Source organism: Nomascus leucogenys, chromosome 5 (assembly GCF_006542625.1).
Source record: "Nomascus leucogenys isolate Asia chromosome 5, Asia_NLE_v1, whole genome shotgun sequence".
Lineage (NCBI taxonomy): Eukaryota > Metazoa > Chordata > Mammalia > Primates > Hylobatidae > Nomascus > Nomascus leucogenys.
This window is the reverse complement of record NC_044385.1, coordinates 64,391,153-64,415,085: the sequence shown is the minus strand read 5'-3', so window position 1 is coordinate 64,415,085 and position 23,933 is coordinate 64,391,153. Positions and strand designations below refer to the sequence as shown.

Sequence of the window (23,933 nt, the reverse complement as noted above, 5' to 3'; positions counted from 1 at the left end):
ATCACATATTTTTCAGACCTTGACACTCATAATTAAATGGTATATAATAAAAAGTTACTAAGAGATAACTGCAAAAATTATATTAAAAATTGTAACTACAATAATGGCAAGCTTAACTTTTGTTTTACAACAATGCCAGGTAATCACTGCCCCCTCTACTGGAAAGAAAAAAATAAATTTGTATTTTCTTTCAGGGTATTTTTATGAATGTGAATGTTTGTTGTACAATATGTGACTCTGGTTTTTAAAGTCTAGCCTGTTCATCTTTATTTTTAGTCTATCAAAATTAGTCACTAATGTACTACTGCTAACAACCAAAGAAGTTAAATTAACAGAATGATGATAAAACTGCTAATGAATACCGAGTACTTCCTCTGTGCTTAAGTGCTTTTTATGCATTAGTGCATGTCATTCTCACAACCAACCCTATGAGTAACGCATTATCATGTTGGCTAATTACCACCATCATATTACGTGTTTCAATAACTTATTTACTTTTGAAACTTCAGATCATCTTTTGAGAATGAGCCATATTCCCACCAGTTACTGCTGCTGGGAATGTAAAATGGTACTATCACCTTGGAAAACAGTTTGATGGCTTCTTAAAAAGTTAAAAATATATCTATTATTCAACATAGCCATTTCACTCCTGGATATTCACCCAAGAGATAATACATGTCCACACAGAGATTTGTACACAAAAGTTAATGGCAGCTTTCTTTGTAATAGCCAAATGTGGGTTGTAATCTGGGAAACAACCCAAATGTCCACTAACAGGTGAATAGGTACAAAAATGTGACACATTCATACAATTGTATACTACTCAGTAATAAAAATGTGTTACTAGTACATGTAACAGCATGGATGAATCTCAAATCATTATGCTGAGTGAAAGAAGCCAGATGCAAAGGAGTACATACTGTGTGATTTCAGTTATGTACAATTCTAAAAGATGCAAACTAATCTATTGTAACAGTAGATCAATGGTTGCCTGCATACTGTGTGTGTGTGTGTGTGTGTGTGTGTGTGTGTGTGTGTGTGTGTGTGTGTGTATTGCAAATAGACACAAGGAAACTTTGGAGGGTCATGAAAATGTTCAAAATTATAACTGGCAGTTTCATGGGTGTATATATTTGTCAAAACTAGTCAATTTATATACTTTAAATATGTGCAGTTTGTTGCACACAAATTATACCTTAATAAAGTTGTAAAAAGAAAATGAATAACAATATCTATCCATTGGCTACCTTTTTCCCTATATTTTTATTCTTTAGTTATTTTTACCAACATTTTTGATCTTTCTTATTTTTTTCTGTGATCTCACTTTTTAAAATAAATGAGGATCGGCCGGGCGTGGTGGCTCACGCCTGTAATCCCAGCCCTTTGGGAGGCTGAGGCGGGTGCATCACAAGGTCAGGAGATCGAGACCATCCTGGCTAACACGGTGAAAACCCGTCTCTACTAAAAATACAAAAAATTAGCCAGGCATGGTGGCAGGCGCCTGTAGTCCCAGCTACTCGGGAGGCTGAGGCAGGAGAATGGCGTGAACCCAGGAGGCAGAGCTTGCAGTGAGCTGAGATCATGCCACTGCACTCCAACCTAGGTGACAGAGCAAGATTCTGTCTCAAAAAATAAATAAATAAATATAAAAAGTAAAATAAAATAAATGAGGATTGTATGGTTTGGTAATATACTTTTTTCACTGAATGCTTGCATCAGTATCCCATTTTATATATATATATATTTATATTTATATATATATATTTTTATATATATATATATATATATATCTCACAATCCCCTACTGTTGAATATTTTGATCATTTATATTTTCTCTTTTAAATACTATAATGACAAGTAACTTTGTAGTTACACTTTTGTGCATATCTGTAATATCTGTAATATTTCCTTAGAACAAATTCCTAGGAACACAATTTCTGGGTTAGAGGCATAGATTGCATATGATCTGTCCTCCAGCTTACCTCTTTACTCACTCTTGCCAAGCCCACTAAAGCATATCAACAAATTGCTCATTTATTCTTCTAACTGTGTAAGCCTTATTTTATCTATTTTGCTTTTCTGAATCTGTTTCTGAGCCTTTATGTGCAGAAATGTGTCTAACCACACACTCACTGCTAGATTTTAGTATTTTGGCCTAGATCATCTGATACTGGGAAACAATCAGTTGTTAGCCTTAACTAGCCACATTTCCAGAGCAATCACACCACTAAAATAACTTAATTGTCTCAGTTATCTTCTACTTGGTGGTCACTGACTGACCTATGCCTTTTCCACCATCATTAGGATCCTCACTATATTTTTACACTTGCTAATAGTTGCAAGCATTTATTAAATATGTACTATGTTCTAGGCACCTCAAGCATTTATTAAATATGTACTATGTTCCAAGCACTACGCCTGACGCTTTCTCAGATTACCTCATTTAATCCTTGAGATGTATGTACTGGCCCTCATTTTATAGGTGGGGAAAAGTTAGTGTGGCAGAATCTGAATTTGAATCCAGTTCTACACAACACCAACACTCTTTCTGTTAAGCTATATTACCTGTCGACTCTAAGATAACCAGTAGGGCCTATGACTATATCCTCTGTAGCAGTGGTAAGAACTTAGTGTGGAACAAGACGTGGGAATCATGGAACAGAATAACTCATTCAATCAATCAATTAAAAAAAATTACTGAATGCCAACTATATTTCCAGCATTATTTGATGTGGTGGGAAAACAACAGTGAACAATCGCTAAATTTACATTTCCACATTTTGCTATTCTTGTACTTCATTGGGAACAAAAACCATTCTTCAGACTCATGCAAGTGTAGCATATTCAAACAGTACCTTCATTAGAGTAAATTATTACATAAACTTGTATGCTATTTTCCTCACTAGAGGAAATACTAGAGTATAATCATTCGATACTGTTTGATAGAATACATAAAACTTCAATGCTTCCTTGCCAACTAACTTCAGTTTTAGAAATAAGATTTTTTTATTTTAAAAAGTAAGCTGGCTCCTTCAAGAATCTCAATTATCTTCAAGCGTCTGTTTTGGCTGGACAATAGCAGCTGCCTTGACAACAACAAATTTCTTTCTTTCTTTCTTTCTTTTTTTTTTGAGACGGAGTTTTGCTGGTTGCCCAGGCTGGAGTGTAATGGTGCAATTTTGGCTCACTGCAACCTCCGCCTCCTGGGTTTAAGTGATTCTTCTGCCTCAGCCTCCCGAGTAGCTGGGATTACAGGCGCCCACCACCATGCGCAGCCAATTTTTGTATTTTTAATAGAGACGGGGTTTCACCATGTTGGTCAGGCTGGTCTTGAACTCTTGACCTCAGGTGATCTACCTACCTCAGCCTCCCAAAGTGCTGGGATTACAGGCATGAGCCACCGCGCCCAGCCAACAAATTCCTTTCCGATGCATGCTTAACCATTTGAGCTGGGGAGAGGCGATTCATTGTCCCTATGCATTTTGCACGTCCTTTTTATCATACACAAGAGAATGTAGTTTTTGCAATACAAGAAGGGGGTTGTTCTTTCAGCTTCACTTTCAGTTCAAATGAACAAACACTGAATTAACTTCTTTCCTCTACAGATGCATATTTTATAGTACAATTTGTTCAAAAAAAGAATTTAAGATTTAAGATAACTAGTTCCTATGATCTGTAAGCCACATGAGTAGGTGCTACATGAATGAGATATAGCCCCTAATGGTACATTAAATAGGGGGAAAATCAAAAGTTTGTATAAGTAACTGGTAGAAAGATTAAATGAGCCCTCGGAGGCCAGCCTAGGAACTCATCTATCATAAACAACATTCTTTTTTCCCCAACCTTTGAGATGGAATCTCACTCTGTTGCTTAGGATGGAGTGTTATGGCATAATCGTGGCTCACTGCAGCCTCAAATTCTGGGCTCCAGTGATCCTGCCACCTCAACCTCCCAAGTCGCTAGGATTACAGGCATGTACCACCATGCCTGGATAATTTTTTTCTATTTTTAGAGAAAGGGGCTCACTATGTTGCCCAGGCTGCTCTTGAACTCCTAGTCGCAAGCCATCCTGTTGTCTCAGCCTCCCAAGTCCATATACAACATTATTTCTATAAGATCCATAAAACTAACTTCCATTCTTTAGAAATGCTCATCACTTAATACGCTGGAGACCATTTGTATTGAGTTTCTTCATTGATTTTACTAGTAAACCAAATTTAATGTCAAGCAAGAGGACACTCTTATTTCTCTTTTAGACTTAAAATGGCAAATTTCTTACCCAAAGAAAACACTACAAGTCTGTTAAATATATTCCTTGAATGTTCTTCCCATCTCCTGAACAATCACTAAGTCACTTCAGTGAGTTTTTTTATAAATGCTATCTCCTCTTCTAGGCAGTAAGCTGCCTAAGGGCAGGAACCAGTATACTTTATGTAATAGCATAGAGATACACTGTAAATGGTAGCTGATTATTAATGTTCTAACCCAAATTAGTAGCTAATCTGAACCTCTGGATTCGGTACTTACCTCCCACAGTCTCACAGAATGCAACATTTCATGGGGGAAACCTGACAAAAACTAGCAATATCGACAACTGTAGTGTGATATGTCCCCCACCAGGTTACTTAAGAGTGTATGTGTGTTGCTTGGATCCTGAAGGCTGGGCAGGGAGCCAAGGCCCTGGTGCCCAGCAGAGGAGCACGGATCCCTGAGAACCCAGACATCCCAGGGCATACCTGAGAACATGTCGAAGAAAACACTGTCATTGTGCACACAGAGTAGACAGTCAGAACATCAGCTGAAAGGCAGCTTAGAGATGGGAGGCAGGGTGACTCTAGAGCTGCTCAGGAATGTCCAGTATGTAAGTCCTAGTAAACTCGTCTATTCATCAAGCTGGACTTGCCCAAATTATTCTTTGGTCTCTCGATGCCTTCCCAGTTTGCGGGGATGTTACAGTGCCAAGTTTTCCTTATAACGACCACCACATTCGTAAGCAGGATCCAGGCCAATGACAGGATGGAATATTAAAATATTCAACTATGATACCATCAGAACACTAAGGAAGGACATCTTGGAAAGATGGCATGTTTCTCCACCTGACAAATACTTATTCTCTTTTTTTTCAAGTTTAATTATTAATTTATTAGAACCCAGCAAATAATGATTTTAAAAGCAGAGTTTCCATCAAATTAACACCTAATTCATGGCAAAAGTACACTTAAAAAACCTAAATCTTAAGGCAGAAGTAAAACATTATGAAAACAGTATGTCTAATACAGACTGTAAAATGTCATATTTTTAAGAGATTCACATAGTATTTTATAGCACTAAAATACTAATAGTCAGAAATATTATCAATTGGTCCAATATTTGTTTATAAAATGTCTAGACTACTAATTGAAGAAGTGTTGCTGTATAAGTAATAGCTACAATCCAACCAACCAAGTGATTTTTTTTTATGACAAAAGAACTAAGGCAGGTAATTACATGGTTTCTATTTGTAAAGCTTTTACAGTATTAAAGTATTACTAGGGGTATTTTTTGATTCATCTCCCTATCCTAATGCACCCAGAATGTACATCACTTCCCTTTAACTCTATTTTTAAAATTCTGTGAACCACCATACCTATTCATTGTAGGCCTGACCCTATAAAGGCATGAATTGTTTACTTTGATATGGTGGAAGAACAATTTTGGTAAACTACTGCATCTTTTCCTAGTCATTAAGCAATTTCAAACAGAAGTCTTAAGAATTGTTGCACCTCGACAAGTGAACAACCTGCTTCTTTACCACTATTAAGTTTGAATTTTGACTAGAATCTGTTAGAGTTGTCAATATTGCTAGTTTTGGTCAGGTTTCTCCTGTGGAATATTGCATTCTGTGAGACAGTGGGAAAACATATTTCATGTTTATGTGCAATTAACAGTAGCCCTTCTGAAAAACAGGGTTAACAATCTTACATTTCCCCTTGTGATCCAAACCTTTTGTTTTTAGGGAGCAGCATAAGATTTAAAAGTGCTTTAAATCAGAAAACAAGAATTAGCTAGCTTACACATTCCACTGAATAATGTCAAAAAAGATAAATGCATTTAAAATAACTTGTAAGTCCAGCAAATATAAGCTTGATGGGTTCTTAACTAACATATTAAGTAATTACAAAGATTCATTTTTTTACAAACTTTTAAACTATTTTAATAAAATGGCTATAGACTTCACTGTACTTCTATTTATCTGTGCATTAATAAAAACCTGTTAAAATTCCTTATTTAGTACTTCTGAAAAAGTCTAGTCAAATAAGATCACTAAAATTACCAGAAAAGCTTTGAAATACTGATTGCAGATTCATTTCAAAGTAGATTTAACCCATTTCAGGATCTGGTGTTTAAATCATGAATGTCTTCACCAGCGTCAACTCTGAAAATATAAAAATTTTAGCCAGTGCTGGCTATAACAGTACTGGCATTACTTGAAAAAATAAAAAATAAGGCCGGGCGCGGTGGCTCACGCTTGTAATCCCAACACTTTGGGAGGCCGAGGCGGGCGGATCACGAAGTCAGGAGATCGAGACCACGGTGAAACCCCGTCTCTACTAAAAATACAAAAAATTAGCCAGGCGTAGTGGCGGGTGCCTGTAGTCCCAGCTACTCGGAGAGGCTGAGGCAGGAGAATGGCGTGAACCCGGGAGGCAGAGCTTGCAGTGAGCCGAGATTGCGCCACTGCACTCCAGCCTGGGCGACAGAGCGAGACTCCGTCTCAAAAAAAAAAAAAAAAGAAAAAGAAAAAAGAAAAAATATATTGTCAATCATGCATTCCACAATTTCTTTTTTTTTTTTTTGAGCTCAATAGTATATATATTTTTTCTCATTAAAGATTCAAAACCAAAAGCGGTTTCTCTTTGCAGCAAATATACATTAAAATAGAGTCTCCATACAGCCAAGGGCTCTGGGCCCTGGCTTGCCCCATGTCCCTGCGCCTCCCTGGCCAAACCCAAAAATAAATATAGTGTTATTGTTCTGAATGGCATAGAGGCAGTGCTCTCCTACCCCCTGAGGAGGCTGGGTGGGAGCTGATGGGGAAGCCCTGGCCACCCCAGGGGTCCAGGGGCTGGAGCCTGCTTGGAGTTATTGCTTCAAGGGGGGGAACTAATGCCCAATGCAAATGATCAGAGGAGGAGCAAAGGGGGCATGGGCCTTTGCTCTCCAAGTCCCACTCGGCTCTGAAGACGCGGCAGGATTAAGTAGCAGCAAAAGCATCAACCACTGGGAGACTGTGGCCTGCATCCCCTTCCCTCCCTGAGATAGGCTTCTGCCTCCCACACATCCCCTGCAGCCCCCTATGGCTTCGGCATGCCCCCTACACTCTGGGGACACGTTATGGCTTGCAAGCGGCAACACTGTGCCCAGAGCCTGGATACAGGTTCCCAGCTTCTGACACCCCCTAGGACGGGGGAAAGGGGAGGGTGTGGGGCCTGCTCCCAGGGACTGATGGCATTGCCCTGGCCCTGTCAGCAGGCTGTGGCACTGCCCAGACCCCAGCTCCGCCCCAGCCCTTGGGGCTGACCCCATGCTGGGCAGGTCCTGCCAGAACCCCCACCAGTCCCACCCCTTGCCTCAGTCCATCATGGCCTCGAGCATCTCCAAGAACAGCTTGTGCATGGGCACCTTGCCCTCCAGCTTCACCCCATAGAAATGGGCCAGCACTTTGCCCGCTGTCTGGCAGAGGAGCGGTAGCGTGAGCAGCAGCCTGCCTGGCAGCTGCTCAGCACCCCCTCCAGGGCCAGCCCGGGCGGCTTCATACTCCAGCAGGGCCTCGTGCGGAGCTTCTGGCAGCTGCTCCACAGCCTCGGCATCTTCAATGTGCACAGTCTGAACTGGCAAGGGCCAGGACCTTCAGTAGAACGTACTCCCCTCGCTCCAGCCGCAGGGCCTGCAGCCGCCGCACCAGTTGCAGCAGGGCAACCCCCCCGTTCCCCCAGGCCAGCTGCCGGTGCCCCCTCTTCATCCAGGACTCAGTCCTCGGCGAAGGCCAGCTCATCCTGCAGTGGCAGTGAGCGCTGGGCCACACCCGGCACCAGCACCTCCATCCACACGCTCTGCAGTACTGACATCTGGTCAGACAGCGACAGCGATGAGAAGCCTGGGATGCTCTTGGCCCAGCTGATGGTGACCACGATCTCTCGATTAAAGAGGTCACAGAGGGTAGCCACGGCTGGAAGGTGCCCATCAGGGCCAGGAGGGTCGGGCAAGGCATACAGCTTCTCAGGCTCAACCACCATTAGATGAGACACCAGTGCATTCACTGGGGCTGTCTTCCGGGGGCCTCCAGCGACTGCCAGGGGCCCCATTAGGGAAGGGGCCCGGGAAGGGCAGCGGGTCCACCCTCTGGCGCCGCTTGTACTTCTGCCGCCCACCCCGGAGGCAATCCAGGCGCACTCCCGCAGGCACTTGGTGAAGGCAGGCCTGACAGGCCTTGCGTCTCCGCTTGGTGATCTCTCACTCGTTGCAGGCCAGACAGCTGTACTTGATGCTCCCCTGGATGGTCCTCTTGAAGAAGGTTTTGCAGTCCTCACAGGATGCCACACCGTTGTGGTAGCCGGAAGCCACGTCCCCACAGACCAGGCAGAGGCGCTTGGGCAGGGAGCTGAGCACAAGCTTCCCACCGCCCTGCTCGCCAGGCCCAGCCCCTCCCCATCCTCCTATTCCTTGTGGCCTGGGAGGCAGTGGGTGGGAGCTGGACCAGAGACCAGGGCCACAGGAGGCTCGGGTCTCCGTCTCCGAGGAACCCTTTGGACTGTCAGGCCTGGCCGGCTCTGCCATGATGTACAGAGGCTCACTGCCCACAACCTGGCTGGACATGGCGCTGGTCACCTGACACGCGGCTGCCCTCCTGGCCCAGCATGCGGATCCCAGGCACACGGCGGGCGCCGCCCGCTCCACCTCCTCGCGACCGGCCTGCAGGTCCGCTCTTATACTTCCGCTGTCGCAGAGGCCGCCACCTCCGGGGCGCCGCCCCCCGCCCCTCAACCTGCGCACATCTTTGGGAAGTTGCCTAAAGTTGCTACGCCTCCCCCCAGCCTCGAAGCCCGCGGAGAGCTCTACCAGGTCATCAGGCAGTAAGTGGGATGAGCCAAGGAAGAGGAAGTTCTCCCCGGCCATTGCGGTGACCTTTGACCCAGAGAGGAGGGTGGCCCCAGGCCCCTTGGAACGCCCCCACGTGGTCTTCAGACCCCCTTCCCCGACATAGAGCCCTCCGCGTCTTCCACCCAGGCCCACCCCAGGGACTTCGGCAAGGGCGGGATTGAACCCTGCCCCGGGGCGGGCTGGATCGGAGGCCCAACCCTGACCCGGGCCAGGACCCGCAGCCAGAGCCAGATCCTGCCCCAGGCCGGCCCACCAGGACTCGGACGCCGGATCCCGCCTGAACCCTGACCAGTCCGGCCCTCGACTGGGTCCAGACCGTGGCCCAGACTGGCCCCAGAGCCGGACCCCGCCTGCAGCCCGCCCCGCCCGCCTCCCTGCCGCCGCATTCGACAATTTCAAGAACTAAGTGGCCGGAAGCGGTGGCTCACGCCGGTAATCCCAGCAGGCCGAGGTGGGCGGATCACGAGGTCAGGAAATCGAGACCATCCTGGCTAACACGGTGAAACCTTGTCTCTACTAAAAATACAAAAAAAAAAAAAAAAAAAAAAAAGCTGGGCGTGGTGGCGGGCACCTGTAGTCCCAGCTACTCGGGATGCTGAGGCAGGAGAATGGCGTGAACCCGGGAGGCGGAGCTTGCAGTGAGCCGAGATCGCGCCACTGCACTCCAGCCTGGGCGACAGAGCGAGGCTCTGTCTCAAAAAAACAAAACAAAACAAAACAACTAAGATATGTAACTATAAATATTGTTATGTCTTTGCAGGTTATCTCAACTTCCATCAGGCCTCAGCTGAAAGCTCATCTGCCAAAACGCATCAGCACTCATGTAAAATAAAAGGAGTAGGGAGGTGACTTTGTACACATATTGTCCAGTGTTTGGCTTCCAGTTTCCCTCTTGTGTGTAACTATTCGAGGTATGACTCCTTGAGCATGAAATGAGGGGGTAGATAGAACAGCACAGCTGTTGGGCTAACAAGAATTAGTGTGTAGACTGGGCGCAGTTGCTCACCCGTGTAGTCCCAGCACTTTGGGAGGCCAAGGCAGGAGGATCACCTGAGGTCAGGAGTTCAAGACCAGCCTAGCCAACATGGTGAAACCATGTCTCTATTAAATATACAATTATTAGCTCTCTATTAAAAATACAAAAATTACGCTGGGCGCGGTGGCTCATGCCTGTAATCCCAGCACTTTGGGAGGCCAAGGCAGGTGGATCACGAGGTCAGGAGTTCAAGACCAGCCTGGCCAAGATGCTGAAACCCCGTCTCTACTAAAAATACAAAAAAACTAGCCAGGCGTGGTGGCGGGCGCCTGTAATCCCAGCCACTCAGAAGGCTGAGGCAGAGAACTGCTTGAACCCGGGAGGCGGAGCTTGCAATGAGCCGAGATGGCACCACTGCACTCCAGCCTGGGGGACAGAGCGAGACTCATCTAAAAAAAAATACAAAAGTAAAAATACAAAAATTAGCTGGGTGTGGTGGCGGGTGCCTGTAATCCCAGTTACTTGGGAGGCTGAGGCAGGAGAATCACCTGAACCCAGGAGGCAGAGGTTGCAGTGAGCCAAGATTGTGCCATTGCACTCCAGCCTAGGCAACAAGACTAAAACTCCGTCTCAAAAAAAAAAAAAAAGAATTAGTGTATAAAAAGTTTTCTGCTGAATATCTGTTCTGTTCTTACTATGGTTATGCTGTGCAACATATAACCTGTACAACCATTTTTTCTTGTTTATTTGTGGAAATAAGTCAGCTCAATAAAATGTGAAATATACATTAGTTTGCTTTACATGCAAAGATTAACTGTTTTTGGCTTAACTGTATCATAACCAAAAAAGTCTATGCCTTGATAATACAATATGAAAAAGCTCACATATGTACATGGGTACATTCATTCATTAAAGTTTTTCCTTAATTCTATCTCAATGTATTTTTACAACTGATACAACTCATCTTTACAACAAAAGTCAGAAAGGACAAAGTAGAAAATGATTTCATTTTACAGCACTTTAGGTTTTCTAAAGTGTTCCTTTAGGACTTAAAGGACATCATTGAAATGTTGCTTTCCATAGTCTGCAGGATCCATTTGAAGCTCTCGTTCTTCATCATCTTGGACATCTTTCGCTCCACCATCATCATCTTCTTCCTCATTGTAATCCAGCTCAGCCTGCTTGTCTACCTCATACTCACCTACGTTACCATCATCCCCATTATAATCCGCCAGTTTAGAGCCATGCTGCAGATCAAGAGGGGATTCATTCTCATCAAAGAATTGGCTTTGCTTCAATTTATGTAACTCACTGACTCTATCCTTGGAAGCCTGCTTTAGTATATCTGTTTGAATTCTAGGTTCACTGTCCAAGTTTGAGCCTGGAATTAAATGCTGAAGAGGACCGGAAGGCTTCTGTTTTGAAGTACCAGGGTTTCCATTGTGGTTTACGTGTGAATCTGGAGGCATACCTGGGGAGAGAGGTTGTCCAGTTGGAAGATGGGAGATGGCTTGATGAATTTCATGTTGAGAAACTGAAATAGGAGCCTTCCTTAAAGCAGGGGGAAGATCATCAACTTTTGCTAGGTCATTCTTTTCTATTCCAGGCATCCCTGCATCACCACCTCTTGATTTGTTCTTTCCCATGTAGAATATGATTGCTTGAGGGTTCTTCATTCTTATCTGCAACATTCTCAGCTACTTTTGGAATATTTTTAGGTACTACTTGATCGTTTACACCCAGTTCTTTTCCGTCATTTGATTGAATCTTGAGGGCCTCTTCCTTTTGTTACTGTAAAAACTGGTCTGCTAACTTTTTAATATTTTCTTCATACTGTGCTCTCAATTCCTTGATCTGCTGTCCACACTGAAAACTTTCATATTCTAACCTCTTCACAAGGTAAGTATTGTTCTTCCTATAGTCCTGAAGCTGGTCTTCTTGTCGAAGAAACTCCTGACGAAGCTCGGCAAGGTGCTCCTTTAAATGATGTATGTCTGCCATCTGATAATGATATGTTTTTCTGTAGTTTAACTTTGTCATCCTCGCATCTCTTCCCCAGGCCCTCTCTGACCTGCAGCCGGCTGTTGAGGCGGCCGTAGTCAGCCTCCTTCTGGTGATGTTTCTTGTGCTTGTCCACCAACAGCAAGAGGTCCGAACTGCGCTTTTCCAGCCGCTCGCGGGCCACTTCGATGCGCTGGACCTGGCCCTGCAGCTCGGCCACCTCCTCCTGAAGCAGGACGTGGCAGGAAGAGATGCTCCAGCAGTTGAAGGTGAGGACGACGGTCACTACCAGCAGCACCACCAGCACGAGAGAAGGCAGGCGGCCAGCCGGCCGGTTGGCCCCGAAACCCACCATGAGGCCAAATCGGGCTGTACCCTAGAGGCCTCGCCGCAGACACCTACAGGCAGAAGCCCAGGCCTCGGCTGGAGTTGCCCGGGGGACACGGCCCCAGGGCCGGCTGAGGGAGGAGGCGGGCTTATCGGTCTGAGGCGAGCCGGAGAAGGGGGCGGGGCCGCAAGCCACAGGTCCCTCCCCACTCTGCTCCCCAACTGAGGCCAAAACGCGTTCGGGAGGCTTTGAACCCCCTCGACCCTGCACCTGCCCAAGGGGACAGGGAGAACCCAGCTGCCCGCGCCCCGAACCCAACACCTCCAATAGTGTTACTCTTAACAAACCTTTTTCAGGTGTGTCTTTAGTAACTGCCGTCAGGTCAAAAATGTTGTCTTTTCCCCCCGAATATATTTTTCCTAAGTCTAAAAAAAAAGAAAATAACATTTTAATGAATATATTTTAAACTGTCAACAAAAATTATGAGAAAATATCTTAAGTGAAATATTCTGTGTAGAAATTAAAAATAATTCCACTGACCCACATCAAAAATCTTTAGCTAAATTGCCACATTTTTAGGACCGATAAACTAAAAACAGAAATGTGCACTTGAAGTTTTGCTTCATATACAACAAATTAGTTAAAGCAATTTAATTTCCAAAATACCTAATTGAAAAGATTAGCTTAATTTGCCATAATTTTTATTTTTTCCCACTTATATTAAGGTTTTAAAAACTCCATGTTGTGAAAAACTATAAAACTATGCTAAAATAGAAGCTGTTAAAGTCAACATTTGTCTTTAAGGGCAGAAAACACTGCAATGTTTAATTATAAATCATAATTATAAAAAATTGCATAGGCAAATCACAACATTCCCTTTCATAAAGCAATCATTCTGTAATTTTAAAATAATTATTAACTTTCTTTACATGACTATTTTTAATTAGCTATTGAAATTAATATCAGAGAGTTAATAGGTGACATTTTCTTGCACATTTGATAATCAACTGCTTTATGCATCGGTTCATATATTTACTTGAATAAATTTACTGGCAGGTTAAAATCCAGTTTATAAACTGGAGGGTTGGCCAGGCAAGGTGGCTCACGCCTATAATCCCAGCACTTTGGGAGACCGACGTGGGTGGATCACCTGAGGTCAGGAGTTTGAGACCAGCCTGGCCAACATGGTAAAACCCCATCTCTACTAAAAATACAAAAAAATTAGCCAGGTGTGATGGCAGGTGCCTGTAATTCCAGCTGCTCAGGAGGCTGAGGCAAGAGAATCCCTTGAACCCAGGAGGCAGAGGTTGCAGTGAGCTGAGATTGTGCCACTGCACTCCAGGCTGAGCAATAAGAGAGAAACCCCATCTCAAAAAATAAAAATAAAAAATAAAATAAAGTGGGGGGTTAGTTTTAAAAATAATTTTGAGGCTGGGCGTGGTGGCTCGTGCCTGTAATCCCAGCACTTTGGGAGGCCAAGGCGGGCAGATCACGAGGTCAGGAGTTCAAGACCAGCCTGGCCAGCATGGTGAAATCCTGTCTCTACTAAAAACACACAAAAAAATTAGCTGGGCATGGTGGCACATGCCTGTAATCCTAGCTACTTGGGAAGCTGAGTCCCAGCTACTTGGGAGGCTGAGGCAGGAGAATCGCTTGACCCCAGGAGGTGGAGTTTGCAGTGAGCCAAGATCACGCCACTGCACTCCAGTCTGGGCAACAGAGCAAGACTCTGTCTAAAAAAAAAAAAAAACGAATTCTTGTTTTTTTAATAAACTAAATTACTTCTCTCTACTAAATAGAAATAACTGGAAAAAATGCAAATACCATATGAACGTTAAATAACGTGAGCTCAAACATATAATCTTTCCTCTAGCAGGTTCCCAAGTTATTTATAAACAAAGGCTTTTATGCTCCAGAACTCTCTTCACTGCCTTGCCTTCTTCTCCCTCAACCGCATGTCTGGCAAATAGGATGGTGGATTAAAGCAAGTCACAGCAGAGGGGGAATGTCTTGGTAAAGTATTGAATTTCAAAAGAGTAATGCACTATAAAGAAAGGGAATGGACATTTGCTGAGCACCTACTGTGTACCAGATCTATTCCTCAAGAAAGCCATTTAAGCTAGGTTTCACTTTCAGCATTTTATAGCTGGGGAAACAGGTTGCTGGAGGCTATACAAGGTGCCCAGTCACAGAATAGTCAGTGGCAGTGCCAACATTCTGAGGCAGGCCAGTGTGAACTGTCAATCTCCAACAGAAGGAATCAGTCCAGGCCTGGGTTGTCTGGGGTTGACACCCAAGATCCTACCCCAGTCACAGCAGGGTGAACAACTTGGTGTCTCATCATCGCTTCCCCTTACTCCCTGGCTTTTTAACACATTGAAGGCACAGAAACCCCTTTCCTATTTTAGCTTCTAATTTTTTAAAAAAATATTAAATATCAAATATAATATTAAAAATCAAATTATAATATACCATCCTAATGTAGTTGCACAGAATCATGTCCAAGATGAATGATTCAGTTAAATATTCTCAAGGATTAACTGACTCAGTTAAATATTATTAAGTAAAATTCCAAGTAGACCTCTCCTGTATTCAATAATATGTAACAGATACTAAATCACTTTAAATTAGTAATTCAAATAATCTTCCAAAGTCACCATTACCTCTTGAACTCCCTGTGTTAACTGCTGACCACCTTTTCCAACTTCCCTGTATAAATCAGTAATTTAACACCTGGAAGGAGTTAACTCAAGTTTCTGATTTCACTTAAATCCACAGAATACATAATGCATTGAAAAGACTCCAATTGGCCGGGCGCGGTGGCTCACGCTTATAATCCCAGCACTTTGGGAGGCCGAGGCGGGTGGATCACGAGGTCAGGAGATCAAGACCACGGTGAAACCCCGTCTCTACTAAAAATACAAAAAAATTAGCCAGGCGTGGTGGCAGGCGCCTGTAGTCCCAGCTACTCGGAGAGGCTGAGGCAGGAGAATGGCGTGAACCCGGGAGGCGAAGCTTGCAGTGAGCCGAGATTGCGCCACTGCACTCCAGCCTGGGCGACAGAGCAAGACTCTGTCTCAAAAAAAAAAACAAAAAAAAACAAAAAAAAAACACTCCAATTGTGAGCATATGCTGCTGTAAAGACAAGTTAATTTTTGCAGACCATGCCAAATATCAGGTTCCTCCTTCCCAGCCATCACTTTCAGGGTTTAAAGGTGAGAAAGAACAGAAACTTTATGCAAATACAGAACAACTTTAGATTCTAAAATAACTATGTAAGGCATGGCTCAACATCTTTAAGGACTTCGAATCAGTAAATTCAAATGGCCACAAATAATCTACCACTTTAAGGTACTATATAAACTTTTTTCCTCTTGCCTTTCCTTCTTTTCATTGATGGTGGGTTATTTCTCTAAGGTACACCAAAAGATAAGCATGTATTGAGATATAAAGGGGATATGAATACACAGTATTAGTCACTTATATTCAAAATGGAAAATAGTGTTTCTCGCAAAATACTTATTTGTTCAGAATTCAGTCAGCTCCTCTTATTCTAAATCAAAGGATCACTATTCATCGTGGGTAGATGTGAAGCATGGCCCACTTTGATTTCAGGTATGGAAAACTGCAGGACTGGCTAAATCCAGCACATGGTTCCCTCTCTAGGAAGTGGTATACAGAGAGTAAGAACACAGATGTAAATGCATTCATAATACTCAGATATCCAACAGCAATAATACACGCAATAAGGTAAAAGTCTACAGTTAAGGTAAAAACAAACTACACAAACAAAACCCAGAAGATTACAAAGCCTGATACCTTTTTGTAAGATCAGCAGTCTTCTCCTGGCCAGGATAATTGTCATAGCCTTTGTCAAACTGAATCTGATGCTCTGGTCTTGAACGAACTCTAGCTGTAGCAGATCTGGCAACATTCATATCTGATATTATGTTACTGAAACTGAAATAATAAAAAGGTCAAGTGTATTAGAAATCTTAGCTACAGAACAGTAAAAACTTTCTTCAACAGGAGACTGATATCATTTAATTCTTATTTCATTTTTATGTACTAATTATACAGCATAAAAATGTTTAAATAAAAAATGTCACCTATTAACATTCACATAACACAGAACATTACAATTCATGTTTACTTTCATCTTTTAAAGACGTTCTTCAGAAATCTTCATTTAAATCATAAGTGTCTCATGAAAAATTATTCAGAGAAAATGATAGGAAAGTAAAATCAGTATCTGTATACCTATCATCTACATTTGATAACTAAATTGAAACCAAGAGTTAACCATATTTATTTGCTGCTTTGTATTTGTTCAAACACAAATAAAATGAGTCACTGAACTGACAGTCCAGATATCTATGTCTTCCTTTTTTAAAAAAGTACTGTTTCTTTTAGAGATAGGGTCTCACTCTATCGCCCAGGCTGGAGTGCAGTGGTGAGATCACAGCTCAATGCAGCTTCAAACCCTGGACTTAAGTGATCCTCCTGCCACAGCCTCCAAAGTAGCTAGAACTACAGGCACAAGCCACTGTGCCCAGCTAATTTTTTATGTTTTGTAGAGATGGGGTCTTGCTTTGTTGCTCAGGCTGGTCTCAAATTCCTGGCCTCAAGTGATCCTCTTGCCTCAGCCTCCCAAAGTGCTGGGATCATGGGCATGAGCCAGCGCATATGGCCAATTCTTTTCACTTCTTGAAATAAATCTGGTACACATGCTCATTGAGAACAACTGATTTAGATCACTCTACAAAATAAAGCAGTGTTACCACTTACTATAAAGTAGGCAGCAAGTAGTATAACATGGCATAAAATAATGAGAGACGAAGAGAATAAGTGGAAAGATGTCAGCTGGTACATAAGAATAGGAGGAAAAAGAGAAGGAAACAGACCTGAAGATTATCATACTGTGCATAAAACCAACAAGCTACTTAACTGAAAAAAATTACTTTTCTCAGAGAAGCTACCTTATTCTGTTATTTATTTTTAATAACATTACTGAATTTACCATTTCTATTTTCATGGACAAGAAACTGTAACTTCCTAAAAGGAAACTTTATTCAATTGGTTTCTTAAAAACTATAGTCATACTTATGTCTTAAGTTTTAAAAAAAATTGAATTGCTAAAATTATGCCATACATTTTATATACAAATTCCACTTATGTAGTATATACTATGTGTATTACCCACTAGCCACATAGAAATGGCCCATTTTGAGATATAAACATTACTGACTTAAAGGTTTGATTCACTCACCTAATTTTATGTCTCTCTGCATCTCTCTGTGCCCTTGACTCTTCCTCATGCTGCTGGAGCTGCCTCAACAACTCTGACTTGGTTGTTTGCTTGTCAAAAGGGAGAGAATCTGCCACAGCAGATGCAGCTGCCTCCAACTCAGGACTTAGGGGCTCAATTCTGAAAAATAAAATGGAAAACAAATGAGAAATAAAAAAAAGAGATTGGCCAGGCACGGTGGCTCACACCTGTAATCCCAGCACTTTGGGAAGCTGAGGCAGGTGGATCCCTTGAGGTGAGGAGTTCGAGACCAGCCTGGCCAACATGGTGAAACCTCGTTTCTACTAAAAATACAAAAATTAGCCAGGTGTGGTAGTGTGCACCTGTAGTGACAGCTACTCACTCGGGAGGCTGAGGCAAGAGAATTACTTGAACCCGGGAGGTGGAAGTTGCAGTGAACCAAGATCATGCCACTGCACTCTAGCCTGGGAGACAGATCGAGACTCCATCTCAAAAAAAAAAAAAAAAAAAAAAGAAAGAAAGAAAAAGAGAGATTGCTTATTATGCCATTAGTTCATTAGTTTAGTGAAAGGTAAAATGATTTTTGGGGGAAAACTTTGGTGTTCAAAAAAGTATTCAATTCAATTTCTGACAAAAGTAAGAATTCTCAACTATTATGTACCGGTTTTATATAAACTTTGAAATAAACTTTGAAATGTTAAATGTTAAAATTAATAGATATTTGCTGAAGTACAACACTAACTCAGAACAATATATTAAGGTGGAGGGGTAAGGGACAGATCAGCCTCAAAAATTATAAATTAGTGGAATTTTTAATTAAGTGCTATTGTATTTCAAAAGCAATACATATTGCAAGCAAATATTAAGGCAGGTTAACCAGTTCACAGAAGCTTTACTGGAACCAACCTAAAGGTCTATCATTAGAATAGAAAAACAAATTGTGATATATCCATACAATGGAAGAGTACTCAGCTCATGCCAACATGAATGACTTTCATAAACATTAGATCAAGTGAAAGAAGCTGGACACAAAGAATATAAAATACAAAAATTAGCCGGGCGTGGTGGCACGTGCTTGTAATCCCAGCTACTCCGGAGACATGAGAATCACTTGAACCTAGGAGATGGAGGTTGCAGCAAGCCGAGACTGTACCACTGCACTCCAGCCTGAGCGACAGAGCTAGACTCTCTCTTAAAAATAAATAAATAAATAAAATTCTGTATGATTCCTTTTATATCAAGTTCCAGAATAGGCAACACCAATCTGAGGTGAAAAAAAAAAAAATCCAAACAGCAATTGCCTCAGGACAGATGGCTATTGCCTGGGAAGGTGAAAATGAAAAACATAGTGTCTTGGTGAGTATGTGGGTCACAGGGGCTTACCGTTTGTCAAAATCCTACAGCTAAGATTTGTACACTTTAATATATGTAAATTTTACCTGAAAAAAAAGGGCCATAAATCATTATCAAGCAGGAGATAGAAACTGGGTGAAGGCATAGATGATACAAGAATGGCAAAATGTTGATCACTGTTGAAGCTGGGCAATGGTAGAAAGAGGTTATACCATTTTGTGTTCTTTGCATATGTTTCAAATTTTTCATAAGAAAAAGCTTTTAGCCGGGTACGGTGGCTCACACCTGTAATCTCAGCACTTTGGGAGGCCAAGGCGGGTGGATCACTTGAGGTCAGGAGTTCGAGACCAGCCTGGCTAACACGGTGAAACACCATCTCTACTAAAAAAAAAAAAATACCAAAAAATTAGCCAGGTGTGGTGGCACATGCCTGTAGTCCCAGCTACCTGGGAGGCTGAGGCAGGAGAATCGCATGAACCCATGAGGCAGAGCTTGCAGTGAGATGAGATCGCACCACTGCACTCCAGCCTGGGTGACAGAGCGAGACTCCATCTCAAAAAAAAAAAAAAAGAAGAATCTCTGCATTAAGTCCTAAATATGATATCCCCATCAGGTACCCATAGTTCTCCCAGGCCAGATGCAGTCTATCAATTAGGGGTCAATTTTGTCATGAAAATGTTGTCTACAATATAGCTGACACTCTACAGTTATCAGGTACCAGATGTATAATCAAAGTAGATTATACTTTCAGAAAACAGTGACAGCATTACTTCTGGTCCCACATGGCTCTTCCAAAACATTGCCACATATCCATTGAGAAAGACTCTATCTTCCCTCCCTCAAAACCAGGGGAAACTTTGTGACTGTCAGATAGAAGTAACATACTGTGACTTCTGAGGCTAGATCAAATAATGTGATACAGCTTTCAGTTTGATCCCTCAAGACATTTGTCTTTGAAACCCAGCTACCAGGCAAGAAGCCCAGGCCACATTGAAAAGCCATGGATTAGTGTATTGGCCAAGAGCCCTAGCTAAAGCCTCAGCCAACAACCAGTATCAACTACTGGAAAAGTGCCTTCAGACGATTCCAGATCCCAGCCTTGAATCTATCTTAGCTAAAGATGAGCGGAGAAGACATAAGCTCTCCACTTGGGACCCTGCTTCCCAAACTGTGCCCTAAGGCACTCTGGGGCACCACAGGAAAATACAACCACGTCTGTCAATAATGATGTGAACTAAGCAGTTCACAGTGACATTACAGCAGTCCATATCTGCAGGGGTTGGGGGAGGTGGGACACGGGCATTATTTCCAGGAACAGCTCTGGCCACCCCCAGGATGGATGCACAAGCCCCTTATATAAAAAGGCAGAGTACCTGCATATAAGTAATACACATCCTCCTGAATACTTTTAAATCATCTCTAGATTACTTATAATACCTAATTATGTTAGTAGTTTTTATACTGTATTTTTTTTTACATTTTCAATCCGATGTTGGTTGAATCTGTGGATGCAGAACCTGCACATACAGAGGGCCAACTGTATATTGCCCCATTCCTATCAATAACATTATATCTTTGTTAAGATGGCTTCTCGGGAGTGGTTGTGATAAAAACAAATATCCCAGGAAAATCAATGTGGAACAGGGGTGAACACAGTAATGTCCAATCTTATTACAAGGCTAGGTCATTAAAAAGAAAATACAACTTTCTCTTGGCTCACTTTCTCTTGAGACACCTGCTCCAGAACCCAGCAACCATGTAGTGAGAAAGCCCAGGCCACAAGGAAAGCCACATGTAGGTGTTTCTGCTAACGACCTCAGCTAAGGTCTCAGCTGACAGCCAGCAAAAACTGCCAGACCTATGAGTGAGCAAACTTCAGATGATTCCAGCCTCAGACTTCTAAGCCTTCCAGCTGAGGCCCCAGACATCACAGAGCACAGACTGGCCTTCCCCACTGTGTTCTAGCCAAATTGCTAACCCACAGAATCTGTGAGCATAATGAATGAATGTTTCATGCCACTATGTTTGGGAGGTAGTGTAGCTATGGAAACCATATCAATGAAGGTTCAATATATAATACAAAGAAAGAAAAGCAGGCTATGTGTGAAGCAATGATGACAGTGCCTTATGAAGCAAAGATCATGACTAACCTAATCCACCTTGGAGTCCTTGAAAAAGGGGGAGGGGAGGCAAAAATCATTAAAAGACACCTTTTTAAAACTCAAAACAGGCTGGGCATGGTGGCTCACACCTGTAATCCCAGCACTTTGGGAGGCCGAGGCGGGCGGATCACAAGGTCAGGAAATGGAGACCATCCTGGCCAACACGGTGAAATCCTGTCTCTACTAAAAATACAAAAAAATTAGCCGGGTGTGGTGGCGGGCCCCTGTAGTCCCAGCTACTCGGGAGGCTGAGGCAGAAGAATGGCGTGAACCCAGGAGGCGGGGCTTGTAGTGAACAGAGATCGCACCCCTGCACTCCAGCCTGGGCGACCGAGGGAGACTCCGTCTCAAAAAAAAAAAAAAAAAAAAACCTCAAAACAAATGTACCTCATTCACCAGTCTTTTGATGTAGGATCAAAGCCTCTTCTTTGAACATAGGACCACTGATAGAGGTTCCAAGACATCTTTTATATACATCACACCCATCCTCCAATATTTTCAATTTTGGTTTAAGTAGAAAAGTGGAGCAAGAATGTAAAAAAGCTTACAAAGCAATCTAAGTGTATGATCCTCCTGCGTATGTATTTTTGCCTCACTCAAGCCTAATTGGAAAGAAAAATTTTAAATGACCATTACTGACTCTTTCCAAAGCATTCAACTCAATTTACCATTTATGTAATAGTTAATTCAATTATAATTATAATAAAGAGCATTAGGAGTCATAAACAGGTCTAGGAGCTTTAAAATGCCATTCTTGATAAGTATTTATATGTGTTTGTATTATTTATTTCCATATATTCATATATAACCATTTTGTTTCTAGAAGCAGGAGGAGGAGGAAGTACCTATTATGGGTACTGATTATCTGAATTAGCCTACTCTACCACCCAATCATACTTTCTAGAGGTATTTTTGATATAATGTAGAAACCAAGAAGTTCCATTTAAATGTTAAATCATTCTGGGAAACAGAAGACTCTACTAAAATCTGTTTGTTCTGGTAAAAGAAGTCAGTGATGGCTATCCTAAAGCCACATAACTTACTACTATGAATTAATGACGTCATTGAAATACATCATTACATAGCACTAAAAAAAATACTGCCACTTAACCTAGCGCACAATGCCAAGATATCACTGATTGCACTTCAAACTAAATATAATACTGTTTTGACAAACACAAGTAATTATAATACTCTGAGGAAACCACCAAGAAAGCTGACAGCACTGATAGGTATTGGTCAAAAGAAGTCATATAAAGCAGTTGTAATCAACATGCTAAAACTTTATTCCAGAAATCTTTAAAATTGAAAATTTTGAATAAGCAAGACCTTTACAGACATGAAGCTACCTTCAAATCAAGATGTCAATGATATTGTTAATTAACAGCTTAAAGAGGGAATTAAGTGGCAGTTAATAACACTGATAAAGATGTAAGAGCGTGAAATTTTCAGTGAGGTCACTTCTGTTTTCCTTTCTCTGGATTGTGTACCGATATCCTCTTGTTATTTAAATATAATACAATAACAGTATTTCTCAAGGAATTATGTTGTTCTTGTTGTTATTTGAGACAGAGTCTCGCTCTGTCCCCCAGGCTGGAGTGCAGTGGCACAATCTCGGCTCACTGCAACCTCCACCTCCTGGGTTCAAGAGGTCCTCCTGCCTCAGCCTCCCAAGTAGCTGGGATTACAAGCATGCACCACCATGCCCAGCTAGTTTTTGTATTTTTAGTAGAGACGGGGTTTCACCATATTGGTCAGGCCGGTCTCAAACTCCTGACCTCAAGTGATCCACCCGCCTCAGCCTCCCAAAGTGCCAGGATTACAGGTGTGAGCCACCACGTCCAGCCTTGAGTAATTATTAGAGTCCCTGTGTTTACAAGCTGATATTTATTCTTCATTAATTCAACATTTCCCAAGTATTCATATTAAAAATATTTTTTACCAAAAGAAAAAGCTTACTGGAGTTTCAAACAACATTCAAATTACAGTTAAATTTACCTCTTCTTTGGAGCACGTTATGTAGCTCTTTGAAGCCTGCCAAGTGTAGCTTGCAAACTTTTAAGGGGTCTTCTGTTGGGGAGCTTTGCTGTTTGTACATTTACTGTGCTTAATTAAATTTCATACCCTTAATAATGTTTAACAAGTCTTTTTTCATATTTTCCTTTACACTGTCTTGGCTCTCTGAAGTCTCCTTGAAAGTCTCATCAGTTTGAACAGACTGCTCATCTTTCTTGCTACAGATCACGCTGTTAGTGCCAAAATATCTTTAGATATTATTTTTTGTCCTGGAAAGATGCATTAAAGAAAAAAATGAAAAACACAATGCAGGCTAATAAAGTAAAAAACTGTGTATCTAAAATTTTTTTCAATTCAAGCCCTTTCCATTTGCTTTTTATAATTATTGTTAACAATCATAACAGCAGCAACTTACCATTTATTAGCATACACTACATGCCTCATCTTGTGCAATATACTTTATGTATGTTTCTCATACCCACATTAACTCCCTAAGGTCTCCATTTTGTAAATAAGGAAAATGAAAATAAGAGAAGTAACTTACTCAAAGTCATGTAGCTCATAGCTCACTAAGAACTAAGACACACTGTGTGCTACAAATAAGTAGAGGTGTGCTGAGATATTGATCGCCTGGTCCTTGGGGTGGCCAGGGGAGGTCTGGGGGTGCTGGTACTCCCAAGTCTGTTC

General features: G+C 42.2%; 1 protein-coding gene and 3 pseudogenes across 1 annotated transcript in view; all 4 read right to left on the bottom strand.

Annotated features, from left to right (window-relative positions):
- TPTE2 (transmembrane phosphoinositide 3-phosphatase and tensin homolog 2) overlaps positions 1-9,174 on the bottom strand; it is a 140,438-nt gene extending 131,264 nt beyond the window's left edge. Inside the window, exons 1-2 of the transcript XR_004030138.1 lie at positions 9,100-9,174; positions 6,314-6,415 (exon numbers count right to left, since the gene is read on the bottom strand). The gene's annotated coding sequence lies outside the window, so the exon portion shown is untranslated. The remainder of the gene's footprint in view (positions 1-6,313; positions 6,416-9,099) is intronic.
- Positions 1-23,933, bottom strand: part of LOC100599100 — a 45,752-nt pseudogene that overhangs the window by 19,659 nt on the left and 2,160 nt on the right.
- Positions 7,612-8,865, bottom strand: LOC105739754 (annotated as a pseudogene).
- LOC101179109 lies at positions 11,148-12,473 on the bottom strand (annotated as a pseudogene).